The sequence below is a fragment of the Terrapene carolina genome, unplaced genomic scaffold, assembly GCF_002925995.2.
Source record: "Terrapene carolina triunguis isolate 2854851 unplaced genomic scaffold, T_m_triunguis-2.0 Scaffold88, whole genome shotgun sequence".
NCBI lineage: Eukaryota > Metazoa > Chordata > Testudines > Emydidae > Terrapene > Terrapene triunguis.
The window spans coordinates 36371120-36385237 of record NW_020664439.1 but is presented as its reverse complement, the minus strand read 5'-3'; the positions used below and the strand labels follow the sequence as shown (position 1 = coordinate 36385237).

The 14118-nt window shown below is 43.7% G+C and overlaps 1 protein-coding gene across 1 annotated transcript in view; it reads right to left on the bottom strand.

Moving 5' to 3' along the window:
* Positions 1-13880, bottom strand: part of FNDC3B (fibronectin type III domain containing 3B) — a 390987-nt gene extending 377107 nt beyond the window's left edge. Inside the window, exon 1 of the mRNA XM_026650044.2 lies at positions 13799-13880. The gene's annotated coding sequence lies outside the window, so the exon portion shown is untranslated. The remainder of the gene's footprint in view (positions 1-13798) is intronic.
* Between the last annotated feature and the right edge of the window lie 238 nt (positions 13881-14118).

Here is a 14118-nt window from a genome sequence, read left to right as displayed (position 1 = left end):
ATTTCTCTGCATCTGCCTCTGGGAAAGGTGTATGATAAGGTGCGAGGCGTTGAGAACGGCCACAACTGCAGCGATGGTCGCAGCGGGATCCATGATCGCAGTGCTGTGGCGTCCGCGCTGTCACTGATCAAAAAGTGCGCGAACTGATTTCCCGCCGGCGCTTTCAGGGAGGGAGGCAGGGCGGTAGTGACTGACGGATGACGACAGTTACCCAAAAGCACCCTCGCCACAATTTTTTACCCAGAAGCCATTGGGGGCTCGACCCAGAATTCCACTGGGCAGCGGGGACTGCGGGAACTGTGGGATAGCTGCCCACAGTGCACTGCTTCCAATGTCGACGCTTTCCCTGGTAGTGTGGACTGACAAAGTCGAATTACTGTCCTTAGTGTAGACACACACGTTCGACTTTCTAATATCGATTGCACATATTCGATTTAACTAAAATCGAACTACTCTCGTAGTGTAGACATACCCTAAGACAGCTACCAGTCCTGACATTCATGGGAGGTACAGTGCCGATTTCTGTTCTGAAAGAATCCAGAATTTGGGGTGAGGATGCAATGGTGGAATGCTAGGAAATAGTCTTGATAACTTCTATGACTTGCGACATTACAGATCCACTGTGATGTTTCCTGAACGTTAACACAACACATCTAGAGTCCACATAAATATGAAAACAGCAGTCACTTTATTTTTGACATATAAGTTGCTCTCTACTGAGATTCAGCTGATATGAAGCACCTTTTTTATTTGCTCTTTTACTTTATTGACAAACATAGCCTAAGGATGTTAAATCAAGCATTGTGCAAGGAAGTGACACAGGTAACAGCTGTTCCAGCATCAGAGCAGGAAGACTCATAAGCACATGGACAATTCTCAGAAAATTCTGTTGTGCTCTGATCCTCAGAGTAGATAAAAATGAATTACTGAGACTACCGGAGCACCTATAATAATCTAGATCAAGAATTTCCACTGTTTTGGCACAATGAGATATACTGTAACGAATCTAAATGGCAATATATTCAATTTTTAAACTGACAAAATTAATCCTTGTCTTTATGTCCAGGACATCTACTGTATTTCTTGTCTTCCAACAGAAAACAGGCTTGTATTTTTCCAAAGACAGCTGAAAACATGCAGAAGTAGAGCATAAAAAGTTGATTCTCCTTAGTGGAGCACTCACTTAAATTAACAAATCATTTTGCACTGCACAAGATTTAAGATCTCATTTTTTCTTTAAACTGTTCTTGTAACAGTACCCTCTTTGTGGCTCTGATGCCTCTTCTTTCTTCTAAATAAATGTCACTTATTTAAAGGGGGGAAAAAACAAAAAAAGATGTTCAGCTCTACAAACTCAGTGTAAAGCATTTCAGAGTCCCCTTCTGACAACACCTCCTGAAATTTGTACTTTGAAGTTTAATTTCAGACATAAGTTTAACTCCTCATTTCCCCACTCTCCCTCGCTGTCGGCAACACTATGCACCTCCCTGCCCCCAGAGCAAAACCTGGGTGTCCTGTCTCCAACCTCCATCTTGACCCACACATCTAGGCCATATCCGAATTTTGCTGTTTTTTCCCCTCTATAAGATCTCCAAAATACATCATTTTCCATTTGTCCAAACAGCTAACACTGCTATTCAGAAACCCATCATCTGCTGTCTCCTATTAGTAAAACCCAACTACTGAAACCTTCTCCACTTAACTCTCCCTAACACCCAACTCACTCCCTTCAGGTCCATTCAAAACACTGTGAAGATTATCTTGTCTAGTCATTCTGACCACATTGTTCTCCCCTGCTCTCCCCCTCATCCCCAAAATCCCCACAGGATCACGTGCAAGTTTCTGGTCTTTACAACTTAGCTCCTTCCTATTTATCCACTTGTGAAGCATCCCCTGCCCCCCACTCTACCAAGGATGCCAGCTTCCATATCAGTTTGTTCACTTGTCCCACAAGCAATATCACTTTCTTCTATGCTGCTCCTTATGCAAGGAATACCCTCGGCAAATTAATCAGAAAAACCACTGCCCCACTTGCAAATCTCTCTTCAAGCCCTACTTCTAACTGATGCCTATTGGAAACTTATCAATTGATTATGTCTAGGTAAATGGCCAGCAGGCACTTTTGACATTTGTATTTTTTTCTTTTTATAAATAAGATATAAATCTAAAACAGCTATATCTGCATAGAGCTGGCCTATTTAAATGCATGGTTTTTTTTTAAAAAAAAATCTCAGTTAGTACAGTCATTAGATCATTAGCTCTTCAGGAGAGGGCCCCTTTTTTCTTGAATCCTTAGAAGACTGGGTCTCTGAGGCTGCCTAGGGTCTCTAGGTGCTACCATAAAACAAATAATAAATAATAGTATCACTGCATAGTAAAGATGACTGAACAGCTGCTCTTTCGGTTGACTGTACATGGAAAAAGAACAACTCTATCAGATGTGTGCTTGATTAATGAATAAGCTAGATGGAGCAATCCACTGAAACACATGATGGTCCCACAGATGGAAACATCTCATTAGCAGAAGGAAGAATGCTTTGTTTTTTAATATAGAATAAGATAAACAGTTACTTCCTTTAATGCATTTTGCTTTGAGATACAGTATTTTCAGACAAACACTTTCCACCATTACAAAATAACGCTTGCAACAGTCCTCTTCAAGGTAGCCCTTACAACAAGTTCCCTAGTCAATCTGCCAATGCAGAATACTTGACAACAGCTAGCAGTGCCCCGTTACTGAACTCAAGAGATGACTCAGTGGAAACCGGCATTTGAAAAACTTGTTGTCATCCTACACTAGCTGCAATTGAATAGGAACAAATTTCTCACCTTTGTTAAAGCAACAGCCTTCCAGCCCAACCACACTTAACTATGGTACGGTGAATTAAAGTAGCATTTTCAGGCCCAACAGGTTTTGCTTAAAAATTATTTTACAAAATCTAATTTGAATAGAAAGACTTTCATTAATTTTATGTGACTGGAAAGAGGGGGTTTAAAATAAACTATAGAAATAAGTATTCCCTTGAAGTGTTGGAAACCCAGACACATCAACATTGTGTTAGCACCTGCTAAGTTAAATTGAATAGCAACTGACTGAAATAGACCAATATAGTTTCACTATCCAAGCTGAGGAACGTTCAGTAAGCAAACACAGTAAAAAGTAAATCAGGTTCCATCTGGCAATGCAACTGTTCCTATAGAATTGCTACAAAAGAATGAGCATGTTATACTATCATATACTGTCATACAAATTTATTTTTAGCTGAAACAACAAACTTGGTTCAAAGTGCATTCCAAGCTTCTGTTTTTATGATACAAGATAACATTAGTCAGTAATTTCAGCCCTTGCTATAGCTTAACCCGTCCACAGTGTCAGAAAGTTCCAATTTATTTTGAACTATCATGCCACATTAGTTACCCAACTCTTCACACTGCAATCACTCTACTTATTGAAATGTATTCACTTGGAAAGGTTTCAGTATTTCCACCCCAATTATAAAAAATAATTAGATGTCAGAGACCCACAATAGGTAATGCCGTGCCCTCTATAAAGCAAAAAACATTATGGGGGTGTGGGAAGGCAATTCAGCCAAGAGGCAATGACTATGAAAGGAAACAATTCCTCCACTGGCGTGGTGGGACCACACTGGAAAGTAGCTCTTTCTAAATCTGGTAGGGAAGTACCCCGCCAGTCTTCCCTGCCCCGGCACAGTTTCGCTGGCAGTCAGGGGCCATGACTGTCATAGCCTTGGCCAGATATACCACCTCAAAAGCCACTAACACTGTAGGCAGTTGGTAAATAGCCCCATCCCTCTGTACTGACAGTTCATTCATCCCTACACCCGTGGGAGGGAGGAGGAAGAGCTTTAGGTCAGTCAATGAAGACATCTCTGGCAAATTCATAAGCTCCAGAAGGAAGTGTGTCTAGCACGTCTGTGCTAAAAAAACACCACCACAATTTGAACATAACACAGGGTGTTTTTATTATTATTATTATTTGTATGGCAATCAAATCTACAACTCCAGTTGTACAAGTTACTGTCCAATCAAAGAGAAGACACAGTTTCTGCCTCAAGTAGGTAACAAACTAAATGTGGGAGAACTAAATGGAAAAAGTGAATGGAGGGAAAATTCTCTGGGTGCCAGCAAGGACTTGTAGAAACCTCCTCATCCCCTCCACACATCCAGAAGGGGTTTTGAAGGTCAAAGGAGGAATGTATAAAAAACATCAACCTGTTCAATGAGCAGACATACCGTACAGTAACACAAATCATCAACTATAATTCCTTTCTTAAAAGTTGTCCTCTAGCTACCTGCTTACTTAAGGTTTTCTATAGCACCCACCACCATAGTATCTCCATTCATGGAACTGAATTTTGAACCTAAACTTAATTTGCTAGATGCAAACTATTAATTGTGCATCCAGAATACATTATATGAGGTGTACGGAACACAATCAACCATGGGTGTTTTGGCTACCCAACCACACTGTCAAACAGGAAGCTAGTTCTCCCCCAGACCCATATCAAAAGTGGCACAAGCCGCTGACATACTCAGGACCATTCTTTACTTCTGGGGGAACTCTGTACCACTGTGCATGCACAGAATTTGTAGTCCCTGCAAATTTCTTTGCTTCCCCACAGAAAAATTACCTTCTGACAGGGAAGCAAAGGGAAGCCACAACAGCAGTATGTTTTGAGTGCCCAGGGCAGCTGGCAGAGAGGTAAATCACTGTGGGGCAGAGGGTGGGACTGGGGAAGACCCGGCTGGTGGCTCCTACCCTGCGCCAGGCTCAGCTGTTAGTCCCAGCTGGGCTAGGGAGGACAGCACTTCCTCTTCCCTGCACAGCATCCAGGACCGGGTCAGACCCACCCCCAGATTTCTCCCCTAGTTGTAGGAAGCTCTGCAAACTCCCCTGCTGCCCCCCCCCCCCCACACACACACACACTTCCTACACCCATCACTCCTCAACTGCAGGGGGAGGTATCCCTGTACAGGGAGCTGCTCCCTCATCCACCCAACCCCCATGCATCCAGACCCCCTCATACCCAGATCCTCCCACGAGCCTCACTCCCCCACACTCAGAACCCCCCCCCATGAGCCCCTCTCCCCCTGCACCTGGACCACCCCTGCTTAGTCCCAACCACCTTCACCTAGACCCCCCCCAGAGTCCAATTATCATTGCACCCAGAACCCCCCAACAAGCCCGTGTGCATCCAGATCCCTCGCGTATCCAGATTCCCCCACTGAGCTGCCCGCACCCAGATTGCCCCACACAGAATCCCCCCACACTAAGCCCCTCCACACTTGGATCCTGCCTTGTTGAGCCTGCCTGCCCACACCTGGTGCACTTGGCACAGAGGGGCAGGGCCCTGGGATGTTTCTGGGGCAGGCCCGGTCCTTGCACTATGCCAGGGTTGTGTGCAGCCACACTGCTGAGTCTGTATCCCGGGTGGGACGGGGTGAGGGATGCACAGTGATCTCCTAGTGATCTCTCCAGTGGTCTGTGCTCTCCAATGCCATGCTACAGCCTCCACATTTATTTGACAAATAAAATTTGCAGAATTTTGCAGAATTTTAAAATATTGTGCACAGAAGTTTTAATTTTTTGGCACAGAATGCCCTCAGGAATAACTCTTACAATGTGAGAACACCAGGAAGGGCTCAGTGGCTCATACACAACATGACTGTAGCCGACTGCCCATGCAGGAAATTACACAGGTTTTTTGTGAACATATGTCAACACCTAAGTTCCCTCTAAGCTTTGCAACCGCACAGCTGCCTATTAAGCGCCACGCAAGCGCTCAGGGCTGCGGCGGGGAGAGATGCTTTTCCCCCAACTCCAGACCGCAGTGCCCCTCCCCGAGCCTTGACAGTACCAGATTTATTCCCCACCACCACCCCTCTCAGCTAGTCGGCTGCCTGCCAGTGATGGGGCCAGGGGGTGGATGGAAAGGAGCCCACAGCCGCTGAAGCGGCCCGAACTGCAGACAGACCTGCGACAGCCGAGGGAGAGTGCAGTTGGTGCAGTTTACAAAAATTCTCCCAGCCCTATGGCACATAAATTATACCAACCTGGACCCCGTTAGACCTACTTATCACTGTGTAACTTACTGGGTTAAATTCAGAGGTGATGTGTAAGTTCACAGAACCACTATGTGCTTTGTATCTTTTTCACTACATAAACTAGTACCAAGCAGAGAATAATGGGTCTAATCAAGGATAATCCCCTACTGCTGGTTTTTTTCAGTATTGCCAAGTCCAAACATTCAAAAGTCACAAGTCATGCCATACAAAATCATGAGTTTGGCTTAAAAAAAAAATCATGAGATTTAAAAAACAAAACAAACAAACACTGGGTTCTTTTTATCTGCCTTCTGATTTGGGAGTCTTTGGGGTTCACATTTTCAAACTTTTTTTTTTTCATTGAAATGAAAGCTGAGATTCTCAAACAACAACAAGATTTCGGGAACTCAAGGTTTAAGAAAAGACACCCAAAATCATGAGACTTAGCAGCAATCCTCACTTCCAAGTGCAAATGCACAATTCAGGCTTGATTTTCAAACTTACTACTTACATTGTTAGATACGTATCTAAGACAGTTATTTGGGCGTCTAACTTTACGCACACAAGTCTGAAATCCAGAACCTTTGTGTTTTGGGCTCTGTCATCTTTGCTCTATTGATCTGACCCTGTATGTAGATGCTATTACATCTGTGTGCTCTAAACTAGAATTCCTGAAAGCATTTTTCTTTGCTCACGTATGTTTAGACACCTCACATTATTTGATTTCCTGGATACTGCCTAACAGGAAATCTATTTACAGCTTTCATGGATACTTTAAGGCATTATCTTCCTTTCCTTTCTTGTTCTATTACTCTACACTGATAAATAACACTCAAGAGGCACGTGACACTAATGAGGCACCCAGGCCAGAGACCAAACTTCCTACAAGTGAAGTTACTTACCACGTTATCCAGGCTGCCCTCTGACACTCATCTTTTGTCATAAAACAGGCATGTACTTTCCTGACAATGGCATCATAATACATGAGCATGGGTGCAAGTAGCTAAGCAATCAAGCACTAAATATGGATCAATGAGATGGAATCCCAAAACAAATCAAACCTATCCATTCTAATTCAGCTTCTGCTTCCAGGGTCAGGAGCTCTACCATCACACCTTAAAGCAGGTCTCAGCTTAACTAACCAATACTACAAAAACGTGGAGATCAACAGATGTGGAATTTGCTTTGTTCTATAATGTAACTGAATATTAGTGCTTCATTACAGGAAGCAGGAGGGGAGGACTAAAAAAAGTTACTATAGTAAAGTTACCACTCCTATGCCAGGCCCTGACAAAACTGGCTAAAAACTCATTAAGTGGGATGTGTCTGAATTTTTGCTGACTAGATTACAGGGATGAGGGAGACTGTTCCATGACATTCGAGCTTCTAGGCATAGAGAGCCATTTCTCTCACTTATCTTTTCAAAATATGCTTCATGAAGCATACTTCCGAAAGCATAAAGCACATTTTTAGAGACAAAACATACTCCTTGTTTATAATTCATCCTTCCCTGAGAGTCTAATACCCGTGTTCAAACTAAGTGTTAGATAGACCATTCCAAAAAAATTCCATATACTCCTATGTAAAGCAGCTTTATGTCATATAACCATAAGGAGAGGAAAGTTATATACTCTTTAGCAAGGGAACAACTACATCCTAAAACTTAAATCACAGAGTAGAGAAAGCAAGGAGTCATATAGCCTATAAATTCCAGAGAATTCCCATGTTCATCTTTTATGATGAGCAAAAATGCAAAGTGAAACATTTAAATTAATTGTTGGCATTACTCCACTGAAGTCAACAAAATTACACCATTGATGAATCCGGCTCAAATGCAATAGGAGGTGCCTGGATAGTGGATGTCAATATTAGCTGCATTGTTTGCTTTCTCCAAAGAAAAAAAGCAACAGTTATTATTCATAATGTTAGATTTATGTTTGGTAAGTCACTCTGATAAGATGGCATTGTAATGATTTCAGTTTAGTAAATGGAAGATTATACCAAATGGTAACCATCATTCACCAATAACTGCATGCCGCTATAAGTCAGTATTACTCAGAAAGGCAAATAGGGAATACTTTCTATACAGTAACTATAACATGTATTTTTATGCAGCTAACAGCTGACAAATACAAAGGTACATTATTTGTCAACCGCTTGTGAGTTTCATAACAGATTGTAGGATATAACTTAACAGAAAAATTAGTGATCATAGAAAATCTATAATCTTCTCCAGTCCTGTTTCTAGCTTATTTGATTATAATTCAGTAGACAAGGGGGAAAGTGTGTTTAAGTTTCAATAGCTCACATGTACTTTTAACACAAATAAGATATGCAGCATACCAAATTTCACATACATCAGAAAGCTGCAAGAGTCAATTTTTGTCCTCAAATACTTCACTGGGAACAACACATACATATAAGGGCAAAATTTAGCCAACTGTATTTAGCAGGATGTGTCTTACATCCCCCATTTAATTGCCATGATTTGCACAAAGAATATTTTACATGCAAGTAAATACTAACAACAATATACTAATAGGTAATTTTAAGAAGTTGCAAAGTATTTTAATTTGCTCTAATTCTTTTATAAACTTACCACATAGTTATTAAATATATATAGTTAAATATGATATAGTTAAAATATCAGCATCTTAAATTAAGGATCCTTTTAACTTTCATTCTAAGTCCTTCATAAAGATAATTCTAGCTATATTTTACCGAAATCTATCACAAAAACATTTACAATATACACTTCTGGGACCAAATCCTATTGCCCTTACTCAGTCATTATCTTGGGCAAATTCCCATTGACTTCAGTTTATAAATAGACCTGAACAGAGTTGAGTAAGTACCAAATTCAAAGTTTGGCTTTTTGTCATTAAATTACAACAATAGTCTACTTGAGTGTTATATTATTAAAGTGCTATACTTATTCCAAAATGTACATCTATGTATGCAGTTTCTGTGACTTTTACAGCTCTGACAAAAGTATATTGACAGAAAATGCTGTTTTTTTGAGAATATCGTATTGAATGTATTATAATACATTTTTGTTGGAAAAGGACTCGTATTATACTTTGTTAAAATTGACATTTTGCTGTTTTTATGTTACAGATGCAGATCTTGTTTTCAACTTTTGTTTACTTAGAAGATACCGAAGGGGTGAATTACCTTCTATCTACAGTACAGTTTATTTGTAACAAGATTATTAATTAGTTTAAACACAGAAAGTGTGTCACTCAAAAAGTGGTATATTTTAACCTTTAAACTTTTTAGTACTGTGTGTGATGGCAATTTATCCTTTCACAAGGAAAGGAAACTTAAATTGTCCTTCAATGCCATATCATTAAGAAACTCTACAGGCTTTTTTGTGCAAAACTGAAGTTTAGAGTGATTGTACTTATCTTCTAGTGAACATACTGATAATGCTATGGTCTTGCGTCCAGATTATGGGCACAGATTTAGCATATGTAACAGCATGCTCTCAAAGGAGATTAATCTCTCCAGTGTGCTGTTACAAATTCCAGATAAGTTTAAATTATCTTTTTTCCTGGATATTTGTAATCCAATAAAGAGTCCATTATGCTGAGGGAGGATATGTTTAGAACTGATTATTAAAATGCTATAACACACACATCTCAACTGGAAAACTGTTTAAGGAGTTATCTATTTTCAAATTCACAAACATTCCTGCCTGTAGATGGCCTGTTACCGTTGTGTATCTATTGGCTCCTATTTCCACTTTGTTGTTTGAAGAACTTCCCACTTCCCACATACCTTCTGTCTCCAGGGGCAGATCACACGGTGACACTAAACCATAGTCATAAACAACCCTACTTCTGATATTCTTGTTTAAAAGGATTCCCTGTTGCTCAAGAGCTGTATCTTGGTAGTGCAGGGAAGATCAACTAAGCAAGTTAACTGCTGATTTGAGAAATCCTTCAGCTCCACGTCAGCTTATACAGCAGCAATGAAAATTTCAGTCTTGCTGACTTGCAGTATGTTTCACCACACAGTTATGAGCTACAGAGGCACACAAGTCCCCAGATTTAATGGCCTGATACCAAACCATTCTTTGTGGAGGGTCCTTGACTCTGGAATTAATTTGCCTGGTAGTCTGACAGATTCTGAGTTTGCCGGCCCTTGTACTGATCTCAAAGGTCAATCTCTTTTCTCAGGCTTTTGCTTGGGTGGGAGAGGTGGTTAAATGGATTGAGAGACAAAGATAATTTTGGCTGAACAAAGTCATTTGCTGTATTCAGTTGTGTGCTACTTTTTGTAATAATATACATTTTAGAATTTAAAAGTAAGGTTCCAATACTGAAACCATTTACTCATACTGAAAACTTGACTCACGTGTAAGTTTTTGCAGAATTGGGCCCTAAATTTTTGGGCAAAAAAACCCCAAACAGTTCACAAATGAACTGTCCCTCACTCTCACACACGCACACACACTCTTCATATATTTACTTGTGTAAATTTAGGGGGTTAAATTTACACAAGTCCAGACTCCCCATCCCTTTCCTTAGGGGTGCTGATGGAAGACAAAGTGAGCAGATTAATGTAATTTACATCTGATGAAAAATTTATGTGCACGAACTTTCTGATATATTCTGACTTCTAGGTGGTTACTACTACCATATCCTGAAGAGTTTTCATGAAACTGGGAGCCGGAGTACAATCACTTCCAATTAAAAATTTAATTAACAGACAGCATTATTGAAAAGATAGTTTCAAACTGCAAGCTTCCCACAGACACAACCTCAAGCTTCCCATCCAAAATATATTTGTCATTATTGAGTATATGTAAACTACATACTCAGTTATAACAGTCTGTTTTGGAAGCTGACATTCTTCATTTATCTGGCCAGGTAGTGGGTAGGATAACAGTATGAAAAATCTCACCAATGTCCCAGCAATGACCTCAAATGAACCCACATGAGCAGAGCCACTTCAAAAATGGGAACTGATTCAGCTTCCCCGCCTTGGGCTACATTAAGAGCATAAGCTACTCAAACCATACCAAACTAGAATGAATGACACAGTGCACTTTGGGGCCAGTAGAACCCTGTGTCATATTAGGCTCTGAGATGTAACCACCAAAACACGGAGCCCTTGAGACTGATGACTGGCAGAGCAGATATTGGAAGAAACTGGGAGAAGGGCAGTGACAGGTTGCTTCTGTGTAAGACTCCACTGAGAACAGGGTATAAGGAAAGAGCACTTCATAGCCTGAATGACCCTGGGCATGCTGCCAAGAAATATCTTCCTCTTGTGGTGGCAACAACAGCATACTTCCCTAACTAGGTCCTCTATTATTGCCCAGAGACACGCAGGTGGTAAGAAAGGAGTGGGTGAGGGACGCAGAATGCTACCACTAATAGGAGAAGGAGTCATCCATCTTACCGACCCAGCTGACTCCTGTGGGATATGGGGGATGAGGATAGGGATAGCATGTCTCTTACCAGGGAGGCTGTCCAGCCAGTACTCTGCCCATGTCTAGACTAGGAAAATAGGTCACGTTCAAAAGCATAATAGCTAACATGTTGTTAAACTCTAGTGTAGACAGTGTTTAACACCTTTTAAACAACATTATCTAACTGTGGTCTACACTAGGCTTCTCAGCAAGGTAAACAGTTAGAGCAGGGGTAGGCAACCTATGGCACAGGTGCCGAAGGCGGCACACGAGCTGATTTTCAGTGGCACTCACACTGCCCGGGTCCTGGCCACCAGTCTGGGGGGGCTCTGCATTTTAATTTAATTTTAAATGAAGCTTCTTAAACATTTTAAAAGCCTTATTTATTTTACATACAATAGTTTAGTTATCTATTATAGACTTATAGAAAGAGACCTTCTAAAAACGTTAAAATGTATTACTGGCACGCGAAACCTTAAATTAGAGTGAATAAATGAAGACTCGGCACACCACTTCTCAAAGGTTGCCGACCCCTGAGTTAGAGGGTAGAACGAATATGATGAAGGCACGGGAACCAGGAAACCTGAAATCTGTTCCCAACTATGGCACTGATTCTCTGTGGGACCTTAAGCCTCCGTTTCCCCATCTATGAAATAGAAATAGTGCTGCCCTACCTCCTTAAAGTGATTACAGATCCTCAGAGGGAAGGTGCTATTAAAAATGCAAGTTATATTTATTATTATTATTAAGCCTATGTGTAACAATTTTTTAAAAAATTCTAAAGAATATGGGTGGGATGCATTGCTCCTTACTTCAAACTCCAGACCACACAACCTTAGCCAAAACCTTAGTATATAAACGAAATATTTGAGAGGAGTGAGGGGGAAAGAGCTAAGCTGAGTTTGAAAGAGGATAAACTTTAAAGAAATGATATTTTTCAAGCTCTTTCTCCTGGTAACGTGCCATTTTTAAAGGTGTCTGGCAGAAGAAATAAAGTTTCCAGGATTTTTTCTTTACAAAGTGGTGTCAGCAAAGGAGGGGTTCTGGGAGGGAGGCTCGGGAGGGGGAGGATGTTGCCTGGGTCGGTCTGTCTGTCTCTCGCTCTCTTTTTCTCCAACGTGCCCCCTGGATCCAGACATTTTGGAAAGAGTTTGTAGATAGCTGGAGACTCTGCTGGTGCAACGAGGAGGAGCCTTGGCTTCTTCACCCGGGTGACATTCCCCAAGCCGGGCAGAGGGGCCAGACAGTACGTGCTGGCCGCAGAGCGGAGGTTCTCTCTCCCCCCCGCACCCATCGCCTCCTGCTCCCAAACCCAGCCTCAGGGCACAGACTTCCAACCTCCCATCTAATCTCACACACACAGCTCCTCCTGCAGGGAGCCAGAGGCTGGGGAGGAGGGAGGCTCCCCCCCACACACACACACAAAAACCTCTTCCAAGTTTAAAGCCGATTTTCCATTCCGGCTCAGATTGCCATTGCAGGATGACTATCAAAGAAAGGAGCGAGGAGGAGGCGGTGGGGGAGCCGAGGAGAGGAGACGGGGCAGGGAGTGCGGGCTGGCGCGGTGATGCGGAGGGGGCAGGGAAAGGCCAGGCTGAGTCCGGCAGCGCTCCGCGGAGCCTCTCTGGATTACTAGGCTCTGATGGAGTGTCTCCCGGCCCCCAAACAAACTGCTGCTTCCCCTCCCCGGGCCGAGTCCTGCCACCAGCCTGCTCGAAAGGAGGCGTCAGCATTTCGGCCACCACCCCCAGGGCTGTAAAATTCCCACTTTCCACCCTGGAGCCCCGTTCCCTCCCCCTCAAAAAAAAAAAAAAAACCACACACCCCCCCGCCGCTCTGCACTGCAACGTGTGGTTACAGGGGGGCCGCCCCAAGAGCAGAGATGGTCCCGGCTGTGTCTATTCCCCCCGGGATGCTGTGGAGGAGGGGGGCGTTACACGAGCCCTATGGTGGGGGGGTCAGAGGGATAAGGGGGTGCATAAATCCAGGGGGGGGGAGCACGAGGACCAAGCTGGCTTGACTCTCCTCCCGGCACCGGCAAATGGGGGAAACTTTCTACAAAGTGCTGCCGCTTCCCGTGCTCCTTGCAAGCCCCCGGCTCCGAGAAGCGGGGTGCGCGGCGCGCCCACCCCCGCCCTGCCTCGGCCCTTCCCCACCGAAACAAAACGGGTGGGTGGGGGGGGAGCCGCAGACTAACCCCGGGGGCTCCGCTTGTGCTGCCCCAACTCCCGGCTGCTGCAGCCGCGGGGACTCGGCGTGAGCCCCGCCGGGGGGCTGCCCCGCTCCGCGGCCGGGCCAGGGACGCCGCCTTACCTTCGCAGGGGCTGAAACGGGGGCGGGGGGAGCGGCCCGGGCGCGGCGAGCCCGTCCTCGGCAGGCAGTCCGGTGAGAGCCCGGCGGGCGGCGGGGGCTACCAGGAGAGCTCGCAGGGGGATTCCGCCATGTCAATGATGTCGGGACCACATGGGGACTTGCGACCAGCCCACACTACCATACAGTCTGGAGTAGCAGCTACTGTGGAAAAAATCAGCGGCGAGAGAAGAGAGGCGGGCGGCGAACGGGGGGCGGGCGAAGGGAGGGACCCGCTGCGCCGGCCCGACGCGCTCGGCAGCCCGCTGTCCGTCGGGCAGCTG